The sequence below is a fragment of the Doryrhamphus excisus genome, linkage group LG15 (assembly GCF_037039965.1).
Source record: "Doryrhamphus excisus strain RoL-2023G ecotype Guam linkage group LG15, RoL_Dexc_Guam_v1.1, whole genome shotgun sequence".
NCBI lineage: Eukaryota > Metazoa > Chordata > Actinopteri > Syngnathiformes > Syngnathidae > Doryrhamphus > Doryrhamphus excisus.
This window is the reverse complement of record NC_136371.1, coordinates 12,529,235-12,552,282: the sequence shown is the minus strand read 5'-3', so window position 1 is coordinate 12,552,282 and position 23,048 is coordinate 12,529,235.

Below are 23,048 nucleotides of genomic sequence, written 5' to 3'. Positions count from 1 at the left end.
TAATACTAGCATTTACATCTGTTATCATGGGTATATGAACACAGTGCTATCATTCTAGGTGTTAGCATGCTAGCAAAGAAAACATGCTAATGTTAGCATTTAATCACATTGTGTGACACATTGGGTGACAAAAAAGCATTTGTTGTTTTTACAGTTATCAAGCATTATTATCAACAGTGGTTCACTTTTTCCACTTGAATGGCAGCTAGTAGTGTTAAAATGTGACTTAAAACATTGCCTGTAGACTTAATAAACTTTTATGAAGGCCCCAGTTTGACCCAGATTATTCCTATTTGCGTAGAAAAAGGCCAACCAGTGATGTATTAAAGCAGCTATGGGAGAAATAGAAATACAGTAAATGGTTGGTATATTCCAGAATGTTGTGCATTCATTGCAGCCTTCAGTGAAAGGCTACTCTTGTATTTCAACACCACTTCTTTCCTCGTATTTACTTTTAATTTGTATCGATCTTTCCGGCCGTGCCCACAATTCTGGCAATGTCAGCAAAGTTGAAGAAGCATTACAATATACAATAGCGACTCTTCTGTGCGGCACGGCAGAGGAAATGAAAAGCAAACGCCACCTTTGTCCACCGCGTGCAGCGGTCCAAGCGGAAGGGCTTTGGTGGAATTGAAAAAGGTTGTGGGTTCACATCCCCGGACAATGATGGCCTCTCTGCTGCCTCCTCACAGGAGATTAGAGGCGCGTGACAGATAAGAAGCAGCTTTTTTTTTTTTAACCGAGTGGGACAGATCGAAATAGCTGAGGCGGTCTAGTTGGCCAGAGGACGACAAATAGACAGAGACAGAAAGGCAGGAGGACAAAAAGTGATGCATTGACTGCTGACCTTGGATTGGATGCTGCTCTTCAAAGATAACACAAGCCAAGATCAATTGCAACAAGCACACTGTCACACTTCAATCATGCAAAAGTCACTTTTTAAACGCTCACGTGTCTAAGAGCACCAAACGCCACAACAACCTATCATCGCCACCACGGAGGGAAAGAGGCGCTCAAACGCTCGGTTTTCTATTTGCGTCTTCTCATGGCGTCATGAAGGAATACGCGTAAGCTCTCAAAGCTTCAAAATATTGTCTTCCATGATTAAGACTTTGGAGGGTGGAGGCACTCAAACACTTTTCTAGTTGCGTCCTCTCGTGGCTTCATGAAGGAACACCTCGATACACCAGTGGTGCACAGTCAGGGCCAGCAAAGCCATCTCTGCTGGCCTAACCACTGCCTTTACAAAATAAAATTCTTATATTTCTTCAATACATTCATATTAATTTATTCCGCATGCACTTCTCCCACAAGGTTTCTTTGAACCAATCAGATTTCTGCTTCCATTTGTAGCCATAGCAATGGAATCTGCCCAGGGCCTTCAGAGTAAGGAGTGCTGGCCTATGTCACATACACACACAGAGCAAAGAGGATGATTTGTTTTTCTTCTTTTTAGCCAATCAGACTTCTGATTCACCTCTCAGGGCCACCTTACAGGCCCCCACTTCTGATTGGTTGATTTGAGTCAAACTGGCTGACTGGTTCAAAAAAGCTAACATCATCAGTCAGTCTGGTCTTGTCGACGCGTATGATGAATTCATTAAAGTGCCACGTTTAGCTCGTCGCCATCATAATCAGTTCACAGTTCCACATGTCCAAAAGGAGTAGGAAGAAGCAAAGCTTATTAAATCCTACCCCTCCATCTGGTACTTTTACAATCAGTAACTGTTACATTTGTTCACTTCCTACTTTCCTAATATAGTTCAAGGTTTTTTATTTTTATTTATTTTTTGTCACGTACCGAAGTACAAGGTGACATAACCATCCAATGACATAATGGGTACCATAGTAAGTGTCAATATAGTGATATGTATAGCACATCATGACTGGTTCAAGACTCTTCATCCTTGTATTTAGCAAACATCAACTGCTTGTATTGTTTCTTGAATTGGCTCATCGTTGTGCATTGTTTGAGGTCCTTACTCAATCCATTCCATAGTTTGATTCCACATACTGAAATGCTATGGCTTTTTAACGTAGTCCTAGCATGTAAGTGTTTCACATTTAGTTCTTCCCTGAGATCCCTGAGATTGGATGACATTTTCAGGTAATTTGTTAATTTTAATGTTAATGTGTCACGCCCTGTGTGGGTTCCCACGTGACAGTTTGAGTTTGAGTTACCTTCTTGGGGTTTGGTTTCCATTTTGCACGCTCTTATTTTGTATATGACTTCCTGTTTTCCCGTGTCTGCCTTGGTTGCCCTAATCACCCACACGTGTCCCTAATTTCAGAGTGTATTTAGTTCAGGTGTGTGCTTCTCGCTATGTGGGATCAATATAGTTTGTCCTTCTGCTTCCTGAGTTGCCCTTTTCCTGCTGCTGTAATTATTGAAAAAAATAAATATTTTTACCTGCATTCGGTCCTGCTCTCTGCATCCTGGGGTCGCATCGCAACACAGACATGCCGAACGGTGACAGTTTGATTCCACATACTGAAATGCTATGGCTTTTTAACGTAGTCCTAGCATATAAGTGTTTCACATTTAGTTCTTCCCTGAGATCATATTTCTCCTCTCTTGTAGAGAAGTATTGGATGACATTTTTAGGAAATTGGTTGTTTTTAGCCTTATGCATTATTTTAGCTGTTTGAAGATGAACTATATCAGCAAGTTTAAGTATTTGTGATTTTAGAAATAAGGAGTTAGTATGTTCTCTGTAGGCGGCATTATGAATTATCCTTACTGACCTTTTTTGCAGTACATTTAGCGAGTGAAGATTGCTTTTATAGTTATTAGCCCATATTTCCACACAATAAGTAAGATATGGTAGAACCAGAGAGCAATAAAGAGTGTGGAGTGATTTCTGATTGAGAAAAAAATTTGCTTTGTTCAATATTGAAATATTTCTGGCCACCTTATGTTGTATATTTGTAATATGAGGTTTCCAGCTCATATTTTCATCTATTGTGATCCCCAGAAATGTATTTTCCTTCACCCTTTCAATGTCTACACCGTCTATTTGTATTTGCTGGTACGTATCCTTTCTGCTGTTACCGAACAGCATGATTTTAGTTTTACTTAAGTTCAAGGACAATCTATTATCATCAAACCATCTTTTTAGTGTGACCTTTTCTTCTCTGACCTTTCTAATGATTTCATCTGTACTCCCTCCAGAACAAAAAGCAGTGGTATCATCCGCAAATAATACCAGCTTTAAGTCTTTTGTGACTTTGGAGATATCATTGATGTACAAGTTGAACAGTTTTGGTCCCAGTATTGACCCCTGGGGAACTCCGCACGTAATATATGAACTTGCAGATGTGTATTCTCCTAGCTTTACGTATTGCTTCCTGTCAGCTAAGTAGCTTTTGACCCAGTTCAGAACTAATCCTCTTATTCCGTACCTTTCTAATTTAGTTATTAGGATGTCATGATTGATGATTTGATTGATTGTATCAAAGGCTTTTGTCAGATCCATGAATACTGCGGCTGCACACTTCCTATGATCTATAGCGTTAGTCATTTCCTCCCTAATTTTAATCAGTGGCATAGAGGTAGAAATGTTAGCTCTGTATCCATACTGACTTTCTGATAGTAATTTGTTCGCATTAATAAATTTATCCAGCCTGTTGTTGAATAGCTTCTCAATAATTTTGGAGAATTGTGGTAGTAAGGAGACTGGTCGATAGTTAGTAAATTGGTGTTTTTCACCATTTTTAAAAATTGGAACAATCTTAGCTGTTTTCATTTCTTGGGGAAATCTTCCGGTCTGAAAAGATAAATTACTGATGTACATCAGCGGTTCTACGATTTCATTAACTACCGTTTTTATAGTGTCCATTTTGATTCCATTACAATCAGTTGATGTTTTTGCTTTACAATTTTTGACAATGTAGATGATTTCCTTTTTTGTTACATCTGTCAGAATCATAGAATTGGGATTCCTTTCTATTGTTTCATTCCTTTCTTCGGTTGTCCTTTGTTTCGGAATCCCTTCTTCCAGTTTGGGACCAATATTGACAAAGTAGTTATTGAACTTTTCAACTGTCTCATCCATATCGTCATGATAGGTGTTTCCCACCATGAAATAATTAGGGTCGTCTGTCTTCTTGTTACTTTTCCTGATAATACTATTTAGAATGCCCCAGGTTGCTTGAATATTGTTTTTGTGCTTGTCTAATAGTTGGCTGTAATATTCCTTCTTACATGCTCTTAGGATTGTAGTCAACTTATTTTTATAAGTCTTAATTTTCTTTCTGATTCTTTGGTCTGTTGAACGATGAATTTCCTGTATAGTGTGTTCTTCTTCTTGCAAGCATTAGTAAGGCCTTTTGTCATCCATGGCTGGTTGTTTTTCTTTTGCTTCTTTGACTTTTCTCTCCAGGGACAGTTCTTATCGTACAGCTTCATATAAGTATGTAGAAAGTGTTCGTATGCTTCATCCACGTCTTTGGTACTGTACACACACTCCCATTTTGGTTCTTCTAGATCAGGGGTCAGCAACCCACAGCTCCAGAGCCACATGTGGCTCTTCAACATCTTTGTTGTGGCTCCCTTCGCAATGTTCAAATATTTAACACCCGAACTTGTTGGGGTCAGAGTGAACATGTTTGTCAACAAATGTAAACAGAGTTTACATTTAATTTACACATATTATATTTATGTACATTTATCTTGTATGTTAGCAAGACCCAATACTAGCAAGAGTACTCGATCAACTCTGCTTTTTCTCCTCTAAACTACTTTGATACCCCAAAATTCCCTCTAAATCTGTCAGTCAATCAAAATCATGGGAGACTCGCTGCACATTTCTTCATGCATCAGGTATAAACTTTTGATATTGTTTTTGAATTAAGTTTTGTGACTCCAGTCTATTTTACTTTAGTGAGCGAGGGGGTAAAATGGCTCTTTTGCTAGGAAAGGTTGCCGACCCCTGTTCTAGATCCTTCTTGAAAGCGTTGACTCTGTCCTCTGAACGTCCTCTGGACAGTCTTTGTAGCCTCCATCGGTGAGTTGTTGTAATGATGGTTATAAAGGAAGCAAACTTAAGCTGTACATTGTATCTATAAAATCGTCAATTACCTTGTTCTTGTGTGGCTTCAGTAGATCAATATTGAAGTCTCCATATATTAAAATTGTTTTTTGATTGTTATCTGAAAAGGTTGTTTTGATCCTGTCATGCCCTGTGTGGGTTCCCACGTGACAGTTTGTTTGAGTTACCTTCTGGGCTTTGGTTTCCGTTTTTGACACTTATTTTGTATTGGACTTCCTGTTTTGCCTCGTCTGCCTTCGTTGCCATAGTCACCCACACCTGTCCCTAATTTCTGTGTGTTTAGTTCAGGTGTGTGCTTCTCCCTGTGTGGGATCATTATCGTTTGTCAGTCAATCCCTGAGTTGCTTTTTCCTGCTACTGCTATTATTGCATGCAATAAATATTATTTACCTGCAATTGGTCCTGCTCTCTGCATCTTGGGGTCGAACCTTAAGCTCTCGAGACCAACCGTGACAGATCCAATCTTCAAACATTTCTATCCTTGAGTGTGGCGTTCTGTATAAACAACTTATGTACACGTGTTTGCTTTGTTCTTTACAGATTTCAATAGTTACGCATTCTAGGATATTGTCAATAGCAACTGACATATTCTTTACCACTTTGTAATGTAGTTGTATGTCCACATTCAGGGCGACTCCTCCTTCCCTCGTGTTGTTCCTGTTGATGCAGGTCAGCTGCATCAGAGGTGGTTCACAGGTGGTTTGAACTCTAATGTTTTTGTATTATTTTTTAGGCTCATTTAGCTTAATATACCAGGACGTACATAGCAGGCTTTGCTACACATCTTAAAGTAAAGGCAGGAACTCTGCCAAAAATCATTTTCTCATGTTTGACTCATGAATAGTAAATAAATCTAAACCTATGACCAGCACTTGACAGAGGACAGCTTGGTAAAAAAAAAGCAGGCTTCGCTACGCATCCTAAAATCCAACTGTGCCATCTATCAATCAGCTACAGACGTGGGAGCAGCTGATTTTTCCGCAAATTTACTAACTACTGCTGAAATGTGAATGTATGTTAGCACTTAGCATCCCAGTTATGCTAGTGGTGCAAACATTTTGATACATTATTGTATGCGACATACGCCATCTTTCGTTGCCGATAAGTGCAAAGTTAAAGTGTATGTGTCAGAATTGGATGAAGTACACGGCATGACAACTAGCTATGAGCTACTCTGACACCATCTAAAGTCCAGCTTCAAGGCTAACGCACTTCCAGGACGCTACTGTGGCGCCTCTGACACGTATTTAACGATGCTGAAAAACACAACACCGTGGGACATTCAAATGACAGAACTTCCCAGGCAAACTTTTAATGCATTTTATGACCTACATCAAGTATGCTAATGCATGCAGGCAGCGTGGGACACAGGTGACGCTTTAAGAGAATGATGGAGGCAAGGCCACTTCCACTGTGCAGACATCCCGCTGCTCCCGGGAGATACGCAAACCCGCCTCCTCGCTCACTCGGCCTTCCAAATTGAAAACGTAATGAGCCGCAATCGGCGTCGCATCGGCAGTAAACAAAAGAAGTCGTCCCGCGGTGACTTGTTTGTCTGCGCGTCGCCAGGGAAGCGGCGTTATTTTTATTTGCGGCAGCAGTCAAGGCTTGAAGGAAAATGTCATTATTCCCACAGCAGCAACGGGAATATCAGCTTTACCAGGCAGGAACCTTGGATTTTGACAGTCTTGCCAACAGGAAATACAAATAATATATATCCAGGGTCAAACCGTAGCCATTATAAAAGCTTTATGAAATGTACAGGCAATGTTTTAAGTCACATTTGACCATTTTAACAAGAGTAAAAAGAAGTAAATAACAAAACAAGCAGTCTTAAAGGGCAACTGCACTTTTGGGGGAGCTCTACCCATCATTCCCAATCCTTATGTGAAACATAAACACACTTCTTTCCCTTTTCTGTGCACGCCAGAAAACGATCTAGCTAAAATGCAGTCATTGGGATGCAGCTACTTTGATGCTTAAAGCCTGACAAAAAACGCCAACGGTCTTCCATTTCCAAAACTGACCTGTGTATTGACCAAGCTCCAGCGATATTGTTATTGTTATAATATTCTATATTTCTGGCTTCTTAGCTTCTGTGACGCTACCTAATGGTGCTTGTACTGTGTTGTTATCTTGGGTTGTGAATGATGGGTAGAACTCCCCAAAAAGTGCAGTTGCCCTTTAACCTTAATGACAAAGGCGTTACCTAAAAGTCACACTGCATCTCATTCATTAACGCATATACAAGTGTAAAAAGAAGTTAAGCAATGTAAAGTAAATAGAAAAAAAAAATCTATTGACGTGCAGGAGGTGGAATCCTGCATGATGGAGGTTCACCCCCAAATGCTGCACCAATCTAAAGCTTTTCTAATTTTTGGGACACGTTTTGCAGGGTGCAAAACTTCAAAAAATATCACTCTCACAACGACAGGAAGTCCAACACACAGCAGACATGCAGCGGGGGCGGAGCTGATTGCCGGAGGGGATTGGCGTTTTAAAGCAAGCATCGGCCGATATCGATACCCAATGTGGCCGATTGATCGTAGCGGCCCTAATATATACATTCATTCATTCATTTTCTACTGTTTTTTCGCAGGGGTGCTGGAGTCTATCCCAGCTGTCTTCGGGCGAGAGGCGGGGTACACCCTGGACTGGTCGCCAGCCAATCACAGGACACATATAGACAAACAACCATTCACACTCACATTCATACCTATGGACAATTTGGAGTGGCCAATTAACCTAGCATGTTTTTGGAATGGGGGAGGAAACCGGAGTACCCGGAGAAAACCCACGCATGCACGGGGAGAACATGCAAACTCCACACAGAGATGGCCGAGGGTGGAATTGAACCCTGGTCTCCTAGCTGTGTGGTGTGCGCACTAACCACTCAGCCGCTGTGCCGTCCCCTAATATATACATACACATAAAAATAAAACAAAATAGGTTTGGAAAATTACAACAAAATTTCAGGAAAAATTTGCACGCAAAAAAATGGAATTTTGTGTTTAAGATGTGACTTAAAACGATACGTTTGTATATATTATATGGTATTGCCATGGTGACGGTTCTAGTTACATTCATTCCTATGGCAGGTGTGTCCAAAGTACGGCCACAGAGCCATTTGTGATCCTCAGACTGCTTTTAATGAGATTATTATACAATTAAAGTCAACACGGCCTATGTCAAAACAACAAGTGGAACATTCCAGTGGGAGCAAACAGTACACAACATGATGATACTACAGTCGGACAACAATCAGTGTCTTAACTATCGAGCGGATACAAACATCAGACGTGCTTGGCTGCGGTTCCGCGCCGTCCCATTACTGACTTTCCTGTCAAACATGTGGATTTCATTACTTTCCCCACTCTAAGTCTTCCAACTCTATCTGCTGGAAAAACACCCGTGCGCCTTCCATCTTCCAGACAGCCAATCAATAGCAGACAGCGAGGAAGAGGAGGAGGAGGGGTGCAGGCTATTAAAATTGCATTTTATTTACTTTAAAAGGGAATTATTAACGGGAAGGAGAGCCTTTGGCGAGTCGGTCCGGGCGTCCTCGTGTGTCCTCACAGGACGACCTGATGTTTGAATTAGCCGCCTTCTAAGTGACAGCGACGCCCGAAGGGCCGCCGCACTCTCCCGGGTGACCTGCGAGATGTCGGCTGTCAGGAAAGGAGACGGCAGCGTGCGGTGGCGAGATAACCTGTGCGGGGGACAGAGCCTGGAGTCGCGCTGCTCTTTGACAGGCTTATTAGCAGCGAGGGGGGAAAAGGGACGCTATCGGCACAGCGATCATGGGAGAAGGAACCTTCTCTTATCGCCAGGGCGGCAGGGATTAAAGCCTGGCTGGCTGTGATAAATTAATTATTCTCTCTTATCGCTCGTGTTTAAAGACACACCACGTCGGACGGTCACCCGCAGACAAAGCGTCACCCGTCTCTGATGGACACAAAACTGAAACACAAAAGAAACTAAAAAGAAACTGAAGACCAAGCAGGCGCTTCAAACAGTTGATTACGATGGAAGAGATCATGAGCAGTCATTTCCTACATTCATGTTTCATGCCTGAGGCACAGAGCTAAATTTCACAACATGTAAAGTGCTGGTATGCGTACAGATATGTTGGCATGTCAACAACACGGGAAAGCACTCCAGCAGGTGGACCTAAGCTACCAAAGTTATTGACATGCTAACTTCACCAGCCTCGGGAACCTCACTCCTTTCACCAGGCTATACTTAAGCTCTGGAAGGTATACTTAACAATGAACTTTTTTGCTGTTGCAACATAGTAAAGATTAAGAAGATTTAAACTTGTAAGTTATTTTTTTTGAAACCTGAAACTCAGAGCTAAATTTCACAAACAATAGTCTGAATTTATGTATAAAAATAAGACAAGTCAACAACATGTGACAGCAGTCCCACTGGGCGTCTTAATGCACTTAATCACAGTTATTGGTGCGCCAACTTCATCAGCTGGGGAACCTCACTCCATTCACTAAACCGTGTTAGTTCTGGACAGTGTCCTTACATGGAGCTTTTTTGTTGCTGCAACATAGTAAAATTGATTGTGCTATGTTATGTTTCATATTCATTTTGATACCTGAAGCTCAGAGCTACAGTTCAAAAGACGTAAAGTCTGAACTCTTGTAGAGCAATATGTCAAGTGAAAGCAGCTGACAGTCCTATCGGACCAACTGGTATTGATGCGCTAACTTCACCACCCTGAGGAACCTCACTCCATTCACCAGGCTATATAGATAGCAATGGACAGTATATTTACAATAACCATTTTTGTTGCTTTCCACATGGTAAAATTGGTCATGCAAAGATTGCTTGTCTCGATGTCGAAGAAGTTTGGCAGCCACTCCTCCGGTACGAAAGTTATATATGCACCAACTTCACCAGTCTGCGGAACCTCACTCCATTGACTAGTAGACTGTGTTAGCTATGGACAGTACTACAGTATAAATCTTTTGTTGCTGCAACCTAGTAAAATTGATTATGCTAAGATTACTTGGAGCTTTTAAGTTGTCATTTTGATACCTGAAGCTCAGCGCTAAGGTTCCCCCAAAAATCAAGTATGAATTCTTGTAGAACAATATGTCAACATGAGAAAGTAGTCCAGCTGGTGGTCCTGATGGACCAAAGTTATTGATGCTCTCTTTCACAAGCCTGGGAATCCTCACTCTCTTCACCAGGCTATATATAAGAGCGTATTTACAAGAAGATTCACATAGAAAATTAGCTTTTTAGGTGGTGTCCAGTCATTTTCATATACATTTCGATACCTGAGCCTCAGAGCTAAATTTCAGGAGAAGTAAAGTCTGGATTCTTGTAGAGAAACGTGAATGAGTCAACAACATGACACTAGTCCAGCAGCACCTGAGGTACCAAAGTTATAGATGCACCAACTTCACCGGTGTGGGGAACCTCACTCCATGCATCAGCCTGTTTTAGCTTAGGACAGTATATTTGCAGTCAACTTTGTTGTTACTTGAAGCTTTTAAGTCACGAGCAGTCATCTTAAATATTTTTCATGCCTTTGATTTCCTGCATTTTTGCAATACGTTTTTCATGCCTGAGGATCTGAGCTAAATTACACAAGACAAAGTACTGATATCTTGGACACATAGTATATCCAGTATCAGCAGCTATTAGCATGTCAACACTAGGAAGCTGGTTGGTTACTGATGTGCTAACTTCACCGGCTTAGGGAACCTCACTCCATTCACTATAACAAATACGTAGGTTATGTTATAACTACACACTAAATGAATGGCATTACGATATTTCCAATGTATTTTTGGCATGGAAATGCACACGACTTCTGATTCCCTGAAGTGATAAATCTACCTTTAAAAAGAGAGAAGAAGGGGAGAGTCCTTTAATGCACATCCACGCTCCCTGCCTGTGTCACAACCCGACCTCTAACGGCCTTGAGGACGCGGCGTGATGTCTGTCAGCGGCGCTCGCCCTCAGCTTGACCGGGGCAGAGATGCCACATGATTGACAGGAGGGGACATCTGAAGGGGGGGGCTTCACTAAGATTCCGTAATAATGGCGGCAGGTGAACGTCAGGAATATGAATGTTTTTATTCATCACTATTTTATATGGCGTGGTGTCAAGGCCGCCATATGTTCAACTAACTGAGTCAATGCAGCAGCACTGATTCCTTAGGTGGCTCCAGGGCTCCCCCTACAGGCAGGAAATGAGGGTCAGGGTGGCCAAAACGACAGTGCTGCAAGTTGCTCGAGCACAAAAGACACGGACCCTAGCATTAAACTCCAACAAAACTTGTCTATGTCACGTCAGCATCGAAACTGGCGCTGACATCATCCACAGCATCAATTCATAATTTCACGTATTGAAGTTAAAGTAAACCTTTGTTTAATAATAATAATAATTATTATTGTTTTGGCCAATTAACGGCGTCTAACGTCTCTTTACACTTGTGGCCATTAAGATGTGGTTTCCTTATTAGTTTAATGTCCTGTACTGTTAAAAAAGCTTTTATGAAGTCCACTTTGACCCTGTAACAGACTTTTCCATCCATCCATTTTCTACCGCTTATCCTCACTCGAGTCGTGGGCATGCCGGCGCCCATATCAGCTGTCTTCGGGCGAGACACCCTGGACTGGTGGCCAGCCAATCACAGGGCACATATAGACAAACAACCATTCCCACCCACATTCATACCTATGGACAATTTGGAGTGGCAATGAAGCTAACATGTTTTTGGAATGGGGGAGGAAACCGGAGTACCTATCTGTACATTATCATTAACAGTGGGAAATGTCTTTTTACACTTGTATGGCCGTTAAATATTGTTCAAATATGACTTCAAACATTGCCTGCACACTAAAACCTTTTATGAAGTCTTTTTCCACTTGCATAACCCTTTAATATTGTTAAAGATATTGTCAAATGCTGTCAATAAATAAACAAATACAAAATTATACAAAAAAGAAATAAAAGAATTATATCAAAAAGGCAGGAAGTGAACAAATGTAACAGTTACTGATTGTAAAAGTACCAGATGGAGGGGTAGGATTTAATAAGCTTTGCTTCTTCCTACTCCTTTTGGACATGTGGAACTGTGAACTGATTATGGGATGCACTCAATTGTAATTTGATGCATGTTCAAATGAAATTAAACCATTACCATTACCATAAAGTGACTTAAAAACACGACCTGTGCATGTAGTAAAGCTTTTATGATGGCTACAGTTTGACCCTGGAACGAGATTATTCTATGTATAATTATTATTACATATTATTTTATTACATTACTTTAATTCTTTGACACATGTATTCCAGTTAAGGATGTTAAAACATTGACACAGGAACAGATGATTTCTAACGGCATTGTTCCAAAATGAAACTGGAGCTCAAGCAGCGTCGTCTGAGTGAAGTGGAATTGAATCTCGGTGTCAAAGAAAGTCTAAATCCCGACTTAGAAGCCATCTTGTATTCAGGAAGTCATTTGGCGCCTTGGCAGAGGTCCCGTGGGTTAAAATGGACTGTAAATAATGAAAGATTCTATTAACATTCAAATGTGACACTGATGCCACTGTGGCGAGAGGAGGAGATATGATGTGTGATTGGATGTGTGCCGTTTCATGGTTTTTTATCGGTGTGTGTGTGTGGGGGGGGGGTGACACCTCCCATACGGTGGCATGCGGCTGCTGGAAGAAAGCACAACAACCTTTGTAAAGGTCAGGCTGGGGTTACACTAATGTACATGTACAGCGTGTCTTTTGTGGAGCCTCACCTCCACCACTTTGCAGGCCAGGTCACATGGCGTCCTTAAAGGGACAGCGAGACCTTTTCATAGGACATGCCTGCCACTTGCATCCAGGTCACCGCACTCACTGGGCCTCCTTACTTCTACTATTGTGTACTTTTTACACCTCAACTGGCTGTGATCGTTAATACGCATGTACATGTCATACAATGCAGGAATTTGAACAAACTCACTTGTTTTGCTTTTTATTTATTGTTTTGAATTGCTTATTAGCAACATGACAATGGTTAAAATGGGACTTAAAAACTGCTAGTATACATCATAAAGCTGGAACAGATTATTCCTATTTGTATTATTAGCAACATTGCTTAGCTTCTTTTTACACTTGTATACAGTTAAGAAATGTGTGTTCAAATGTGACAACCACATGTAACCAAGGCAACCAATTGTCCTCTACAATGTAAATCCTTCTTTATTTATTATTTATTCTTCTATTTATTATTCATTTATTCTTCTAATTTCTATATTTTGTACTGTCATACTGTCTTGCACTGAAAATGGAGCTGCTGCAATTTTATTCTACTATATGTAAAATGACAATAAAGGGCATTCTGATTCTGATTCTGAAACATTGCTTCTGCACTTCATAAAGCTTTTAGAATGGCTACAGTTTGACCCTGGAACAGATTATTCCTATTTATATTATTAGCAACGTTACTTAGCTTCTTTTTACACTTGTATACAGTGCCTCTGCACTTCATAAAGCTTTTAGAATGGCAACAGTTTGACCCTGGAACAGATTATTCCTATTTGTATTATTAGCAACGTTACTTAGCTTCTTTTTACACTTGTATACAGTACCTCTGCACGTCATAAAGCTTTTAGTTTGACCCTGGAAAAGACTATTCCGATTAGCATTATTATTAAGATTGGTGAACTTCTTTTTCCACTTGTATGACAATGAAGATTGTTAAAAAGAGCAGTGGTGTTGATAAGGGGAATCCAGTGTAATGAAGTAGAATGTATTAAATACAATTCTCGACCCAAATAGCATCGAAAATAGCTGGGATGGAAATACAAGTCGAAATAATTAATAATAATAATAAAACATTTCACCATGTATAAAATGCTTTTTAATAACTCAAATGATTGACATGCTACAAGTACTTGGATCCAGCCCAGCCATAAAGCAGGTTCTGTCATTTCTGTATTCACGAAAGCACAAAAGACAAAATCAGCTTTTGTGCGTTGCTGATACGAGCCGAGTCATTCGCCATCTGTTGGATTGCTTTCCATCGGGAGGTCGGTTTGACACTTTGCGTTTTGTCATCACAAGCACATCATCCTTTCTGGCTTGGGAACAAAACAGACGCGACGCTGCCGCAGTTTACAGCTTTGGGAGTTGAGATTTTGTGTCAGGCAAAGCAACAAACGACAGCGTGTGACTTTGAAATGAACGACGCCGTGTGTGCGATTGGACGTTTTCATGACTTTTCTTGTTGGTTGGACTGATCATTGATCACTTTCACTTTCACTACCTCATCCCTCTTGAAGGGCGATATCACACACTGTTCCTACTTGTTATAAATAAATACAAGCTATTTTACTGCTGATATCAGACTGAAGGGAATCACCTCGTACTTCGGTACGGGAAAAAAATTTAAAAAATTCAAAATTAAAAAAAAAACAAACAAAACCTTAAACTGGGGCGGCACGGCGGCCTAGTGGTTAGCGCGCAGACCTCACAGCTAGGAGACCAGGGTTCAATTCCCACCCTCGGCCATCTCTGTGTGGAGTTTGCATGTTCTCCCCGTGCGTGCGTGGGTTTTCTCCGGGTACTCCGGTTTCCTCCCACATTCCAAAAACATGCTAGGTTAATTGGCCACTCCTAATTGTCCATAGGTATGAATGTGAGTGTGAATGGTTGTTTGTCTATATGTGCCCTGTGATTGGCTGGCGACCAGTCCAGGGTGTACCCCGCCTCTCGCCCAAAGACAGCTGGGATAGGCTCCAGCACCCCCCGCGACCCTCGTGAGGAAAAGCGGTAGAAAATGAATGAATGAATGAACCTTAAACTGTATTATGGAAAGCAGGAAGTGAACAAATGTAACAGTTACTGATTGTAAAAGTACCAGATGGAGGGGTAGGATTTAATAAGCTTTGCTTCTTCCTACTCCTTTTGGACATGTGGAACTGTGAACTGATTATGGGATGCACTCAATTGATGCATGTTCAAATGAAATTAAACCATTACCATTACCAAAAGGCAGGGACAAAATAATAGGAACAGCAGGCATACAACAGGAAAGAACAGATTGTTGGTAGACACACGCCATCTTCCGATAAAGGAGCCTTTTGGCCTTATTTGCCATACATTTCCTATTGTCACCAATACTGTACCTTGGAAACTACAGTCCATCTGCACTTCTGCTTTTTCTTTCTTAGTGACCTGAACCAAGGAAGCTTTTGTTCCTGAAGCTTTTGGCTTGAAGGCCAGTGACAAAGATTGCTTATTAGAAATTAGAAATAGTTGCTAAATAAAAATAACAGCAAAAAAGAAGAGGTGTTGAAAATGGATGAATGGACTACGAAATATCAAAGTGGCAAAATTGCATCCTTTCATTTTTCACGATGTGGCCCTGGAAAAATGGAAAATGTTTGGACACCCCCGCTATAGGATGTTAGTGACATTGGATCGCAGTTGCGTCTCCGCGCAGCAATCATTCCGGGCACAGATGGCGCTGACAGCTTCCTGTAATTACGTTTGACTTTATGCAAACATCGAGTCGAGGTGGCGTGGCGAGCCCGCCGCAGCCCAGGTTAGCATCAAATCTCTGTAAAGCTCATTTGTGGCGGGGGGGGGGATATAGTTCATTGTTGGAACCCAGGAGTGGGTGCGTGTCGGGTGTCCCCATTTACACAGGAGCCATATTGGAAAATGGGCTTGAGGACGGTAAATCGGCCTGCAGTAAGAGATTTATCGTCTCCCCGCTTTGAGATAAATCACTGACATTTGGGATAAATGGCTTCTCCGCACCCCCGCCAAGCTTGCTTTATTGCCTATCTAAAAGAACAGGATGCTGTTACGGCATTCAAATGAGACGGGCTCGTCAACTCCTGGCGTGAATTGTCACAACTTCTCCGCAGTGAATCCATCCATAAAAAAATGGGCCACCTTTGCTTATCCGGCTAAAGTAAAGCCGCCCTGACTTCCCCACAATAAACGCAACTCAAAGGTGAAGCAAAAGTCTTTTTTGCCCTTTGGCAAAAGATCCTTTGATGCATTCCTGTCTAAAAACAAAACAAACCCCGGGAAAAAACGATGCGCTAGGCAGTTTTTCTTCCGACAAGAAGCTTAAAAAAAGCAGCGGGAGCAGATTCAGCAACTAAAGCAGAACATTTGCAATGCACCCTAGCGGGGGGATAGCGTCCTCCCAATGAGATTTGTCAGTCGCCGTCTTACAGTCGCTCAGTCAGCCGGCGACAAATAACGCAAATGATGGATGGAACCCGAGCAAGCCGGGGGAAAACGCGGAAAGGTATCGTTTAGCATTTGGAAATTAAAGTCGCTCTCGGCTTCTTTTCTGGAGGAAAAAAGGCTTGCGTTCGTTCAAGGTGGAATGCAAACATTGTAAAGAATACATTCGGTAAACTTAATGTGGTGGACACTTTATAGTACACTTTATACTACATGAAATGTAGGATAATGTTTTAATGTTTAATATAATGTTTTCAGCTCATTTGTGAAAATGTAGAGTCGTGTTGCGTTGAAGAGATTCCACATTGAGGGAAATTTGAATACATTCCCATGCATGCGATCACACATTTTCACTTCCTGGTTGCTGGATCACTTTGGTTGGTTGAGTTCTTAGAAGAGGCACTTCTGCCAGCTTGTGGCCGAGTTTGATTATCCTGTTTATGAATTGTAAATCCAGCACAGCCCAAGCAAAGAATGTGTTTATCTATTTTTCTCTAATTAGCCGCTAATGTACAAAAACTGACTAAACATCGACACCTCAAATCTGGTCAAATCTAACCAAGATTGCTGAATTGAATTGATGCCAAGTTCCTGCCAGCAACGTTAAGTTGCGCTGGCATTTCGCACGTTTTGAAGTCGCGGTGACGAGTGTTTAGCGCACAGGCCTCACATCTAGGAGACCCGAGTTCAATTCCACCCTCAGCCATCTCTGTGTGGCTGTGGCGTTTGCATGTTCTCCCCGTGCATGCGTGGGTTTTCACCGGGGACTCCAAAAACATGCTAGGTTTATTGGCCACTCCAAATTGTCCATAGGTATGAATGTGAGTGTGAATGGTTGTTTGTCTATATGTGCCCTGTGATTGGCTGGCCACCAGTCCAGGGTGGACCCCGCCTCACGCCCGAAGACAGCTGGGATAGGCTCCAGTACCCACCGCGACCCACGTGAGGAAAAGCGGTAGAAAATGAATGAATGAATGAACCTGTTTACCACCTTCTACATACACCTAACAGGAGTAGAGCCCTCTAGATATGAAATAACACCCCCAGAGTCACCTTTACACTCCTATGACCCAATATAGTAGGTATCATAAGAGAATAAAATACATAGAAAACCTGTTTACCGGGCGGCACGGCAGTCGAGGGGTTAGCGCGCAGACCTCACAGCTAGGAGACCAGGGTTCAATTCCACTCTTGACCATCTCTGTGTGGAGTTTGCATGTTCTCCCCATGCATGCGTGGGTTTTCTCCGGGTACTCCGGTTTCCTCCCCCATTCCAAAAACATGCTAGGTTAATTGGCCACTCCAAATTGTCCATAGGTATGAATGTGAGTGTGAATGGTTGTTTGTCTATATGTGCCCTGTGATTGGCTAGTCACCAGTCCAGGATGTACCCCGCCTCTCGCCTGAAGACAGCTGGGATAGGCTCCAGCACCCCCTGTGACCCTCGTGAGGATAAGTGGTAGAAAATGAATGAATGAATGAAGTTGCGGTATCTTGGCGACAAAAGATCAGCCCCTTGCTGCAAAGCGTAACTTCCTCAACCAACTCTACATTTTGGGAGACAAACGGACGTTTTCATTATTTAACACCAGAAAAAAAGCTATGCACAATCCTATCATCCTGTCAGTGCCCCCGCTCGCCTCCCTGAGCAGGAATAACTTAGCATGAGCCAGAGGAATGAATATGAATGAATGACAATGCATTTGTCAACACACATTCACTCGGACGAGCGGGTGACGGCATTGAAGCCATGACGTACAACGGCAAGGCCGCGCTAACAACGCCGGTCATGAGGATACGCGATAATGGCCGCTCGCATGCGATTAGGCTGATGATATGACGGCTGGTGTCAGCGCCCGGCTTAATGACTAAAGCGGGCGATGGAATGGGAGGAGACAGCAGTGTCAGGCTGAAGTGGAGTAACGCCTGCAGCCTCTTTAGTGGCACACAGAAGGGAGATCGGCGGTGAGCACAAATTAGCTCTCGCTGGAGAAACCAAGCTAAACTGAAGCTCCGGCGTGAGTCGAAATGTTTTCTGGCATTTGTGTGGAAAAAATGTGTAAGACACAGCATTTCTATTTTAAAAACAGCATGAAATGTCATTTGAAATCAGCAACCAGCAACGCCCCCCCTTTCCCCCCTCCCTTGGTGGCTGACTGCAGGAATACTCACAAACACAACTTTTATACGTCTTTACATCAACGTTATGGATGAACAGTGAAGGGCAAATCCTCACGAGGGTCGTGGGGGTGCTGGAGCCTATCCTAGCTGTCTTCGGGCGAGAGGCTGGACTGGACTGGTGGCCAGCCAATCACAGGGCACATATAGACAAACAACCATTCCCACTCACATTCATACCTATGGACAATTTGGAGTCACCAATTAACCTAGCATGTTTTTGGAATGGGGGAGGAAACCGGAGTACCCGGAGAAAACCCACGCATGCACGGGGAGAACATGCAAACGCCACACAGAGATGGCCGAGGGTGGAATTGAACTTGGGTGTCCTAGCTGTGAGGCCTGCGCGCTAACCATTTGTTCACCGTGTCATTTTCTACCAAAAACGGATTTGTACATTTTTTTTTCCAGCCCAACCGCTCACTCCCCAAGACTTTTATGTTTTTTTGCACAACAGGCAAAAAGAGGTGATGCAACTCCACAATAGAAGAGAACATGTTTGTGCAGTTTCAAGACGTAAAAACGGCCACAAGGAGGCAGAAGTGCATTTTATAAGAACTCCTGTAACAGCATAGCGTCCCAGCAGCCAGGAAGTGAAAAGACACAAGAGTCTTGTAGTGTTGAAGAGATGACACATTCAGGGGAAATCTGTAATTGGAAACAGTTGATGGTGTTATATTTGTAAAAAAAATATTTTTTTATTATTATTTTTATGTAAAACAAACGTTTTTTTGTGATGTTATGCTTTCGCGAGATATTTTACTGACCAAAATCTTGGCAGAGATGCGTATTGAATGTGATCTAATGCCAAGTATTCACACTGTCACGATGTCTTGATGGCAAAGGCAAAAAAGCTTTCTCTCTTTGAACGCAGTGGGCTTGTTGAAGGTCTGTCGCTGAAGTTGGACACAGTAAGAGAGTCATGAAGAACCTCTTAAAACATCCTGAGTCTTACGGGCGGGTCAAGCGGTTGACCCACCCTGAGCTGGGGGATCCGATCAAGAGACGGGACCATCCTTGGCTAAATGAAGCTGGTTTTACTGGTGCCGAGTGGAGTCGGATAAATATCAAACGGCATCTGCAAGAAAAGTATTTTAAAAAGTTGAAGACCTCTTTTCCTTCAACGCCACAAAATTGGTCATTTGGACTTTGCAAGAAAGCAGCAAGAGATGGGACATTGAAAGGTGGAAGAAGGTTTTATTCTCTGTTGAGAGTCCTGATGGCTTCCAACGTTACATGGCAAGAAGATCCCATCTGAGATGTTTTCCACACAGCACTGCGAGGGGGGGGGGGCATCATGATCTTTTAATGGAACAATGGAACTTCAGGTTGTGCAGGGGTGTCAAACAGCAGGCGGCTGTGTGGAGACGTTGCAGGGGCCAACCCTCAAGACTGAAGGTCCTGATCGGTGTGGTCATGAAACAGGACCACCTACACTTCACAATGCCCGCCTGACAAAGGACGAATAAGCTGACTCTTTTGGACCATCCTGCGTGTTCCCCTGATCTAAATCCCATGGAGAACATATGGAGAACATTTGGGGATGGATGGCAAGGGAAGTTGACAAAATGGCCGTCACTTCCCGACAGTGGATGAACCTCCATGAAGCCATCTTCACCACCTGGACCAACATTCCCACGAGCCTCCTGGAAAGACCGGCATCAAGCGTCCCCAGAGCCATTTTTCATCTGATCACCAAGAATGGTGCAGCTACTTGTGACCGAATCCTTTTAGCTGTTCGGCTTTGTAGCTATTTCTTCTTTTTGTATTTGGAAGCTCTACTTAGAACCTCCTTAAGATCCAACGGTGCAAAATGTCAATTCTTGCGATTGTTCAACAGGCTAACCAAGTCCTGGGCTACAGGGCGGCTTAAGTTTGGCTCTGGATCGTGCTTCCACTTTATTGGCACTTGGCCTTTCAGCCGAGAGCGGCTTGCCTGCGTCATAACTCTCTGCATACATAAAGAGGATTAGGACCCTCAATGGAAAGGCGCCATTGTTTACGAGCACAATATAGATTTTTATAAAGCTCCCAGGAAAAAGGGAATTACGTCTTAAATTACGAAGATGTCTCCGCCAGTTGTCACCAGAGAGTTATTCTGGGCCGGGGGGGGGGGTGAAGGGTACCAACACACCTTTTGCCGTCCATTTTTTGTTTGAATCTATTCCGGCATTAACCCTTCTCTACAGTACTTGACCTGCAAGCTTTCCAACGCCACTCAGAGACAGAGTCATGTGTCAGCTAGCGTCAGCTAGCGTCAGCGAAGCGGCTGGCAGGGCGTTGATGTGATGTGGCTCCGTGCCGTGACTCCTGCGGCCTGCCGACTCTCAGCCCCCCCCCCACAGCTGGTAATAAATCACTGGGACGACAGCCATAGTGACCTTTACATTGTAACACACAGGCAGGCAAGGCATGGAGAGCACACAATGCACTTGGCAATACAAGCTCTAGTACTCTAGTACTCTAGTACTCTAGTACTCTAGTACAAAAGTATTTGCTGCTCTTACAAGTTCAGCCTCATTTTAAAAATATCTCACACAAGCAAGATTCCAATATTAGTTGTGATCACCAGTCTACGACGCGTCCCTGAGATCTCCAGAGTACCAGAGTCTACACACCACGGGGGGGAGGCGCTCGCAAGCAGCGTCAAGAGAGAACATACCTTAGCTGGTTTTCATAAGATATTCAATCACCAGATGTCATATTAACAAGATATTTCTGGTTCATTTCTTGCCAGCTAAAAAAGCAACTTCAATATAAATATTATTATTGTGTGGAAATATGGGCTAATAACTATAAAAGCAAACTTCACTCGCTTAATGTACTGCAAAAAAGGTCAGTAAGGATAATTCATAATGCCTCCTACAGAGAACATACTAACTCCTTATTTCTAAAATCACAAATAGTTAAACTTGCTGATATAGTTAATCTTCAAACAGCTAAAATAATGCATAAGGCTAAAAATAACCAATTTCCTAAAAATGTCATCCAATACTTCTCTACAAGAGAGGAGAAATATGATCTCAGGGAAGAACTACATTTGAAACACTTATATGCTAGGACTACGTTAAAAAGCCATAGCATTTCAGTGTGTGGAATCAAACTATGGGATGGATTGAGTAAGGACCTCAAACAATGCACAACGATGAGCCAATTCAAGAAACAATACAAGCAGTTGATGTTTGCTAAATACAAGGATGAAGAGTCTTGAACCAGTCATGATGTGCTATACATATCACTATATTGACACTTACTATGGTACCCATTATGTCATTGGATGCTCATATCACCTCGTACTTCGGTATGAGGTGTATTATTAAAAAAAAAAATACCTTAAACTGTATTATGGAAAGCAGGAAGTGAACAAATGTAACATTTACTGATTGTAAAAGTACCAGATGGAGGGGTACGATTTAATAAGCTTTGCTTCTTCCTACTCCTTTTGGACATGTGGAACTGTGAACTGATTATGGGATGCACTCAATTGTAATCTGATGCATGTTCAAATGAAATTAAACCATTACCATTACCATTACCAATATTATTGCCAGAAATCTATTGTATAAACAGTTCAATTCTGATGTCAAACAACATCTTTAAATATCTTGAATACGTTAGCTAACCAGTTCATCTTATCAAAATAAATAGAGTCCAAAAATGTGTCGACTATGGACAAACTAACTAATTATATTTGACTATGAAGTCCTTATTCCAAGACAGCCCTAGTCCACACCTCAAATAGAACCTATTATGCTCCTTTTTGGGCCCTTTGTATTGAGTTGTGGACTCCTATAGAGCAGCTACACACAATAACCAGCACAGAAAGCTTTCTAGATCTTCCAGAATCTGCACCCATTCAGCTGTATTTCTTTGTATTTCATTGTTCCTGTGTGGTCTGTTTTTATTTATTCCACCCACGGCCCGCCTCCAGGCACACATACTCCGCTTTGGTTGGTCATAAAAGGACTTCTGGATGGTGCTGCTAGCTGCGAACGGTATAGGAGTTGACAATAAACGGCGATGTATCTTTTTAAAATGTCTTTTTAAGAAGTCCCCATGGTCACTAAAAATGTGTTTTTGCAAAGATTGAAGACAATTTAGAGTGATCAGCGAACTGTATATAAATCATCCAAGAACATTTACAGTCCAAGTCAATTTAAGAGTGTTTGGTGAAAGTGGTGAACATTTTACACACCAAAGTCTTCCATTGCCTTGAGTACGATATTTTTGCAAAAACATAAAATGGAAAATGTGACTTCAATAAAGTAAACAAAGTATTTTGATGACCACAGATTGAAGAAAGTAACATACATGTTCTTGCTCCAAGACCAAGAGTGCTGGATAACTCAACTAAAAATCGGAAAGCTCAAAGTGTGTTTGAAACTTCATGATAACATTGCAATGTGTACTTTTCATCTAAAACATGTGGCGTGCCAATAATAAAAACAAAGACATGCTTCTATCCGATGCCCTTAAAGTTGCAGTACGCGTTTGTTGCCAAGATTAATATCATACTCAAAAGAAATCAATAATCTGAAGCATCGCGTCCCCCGAGATGGCGCGTCTAATCACAACTATCAATCCTTCACG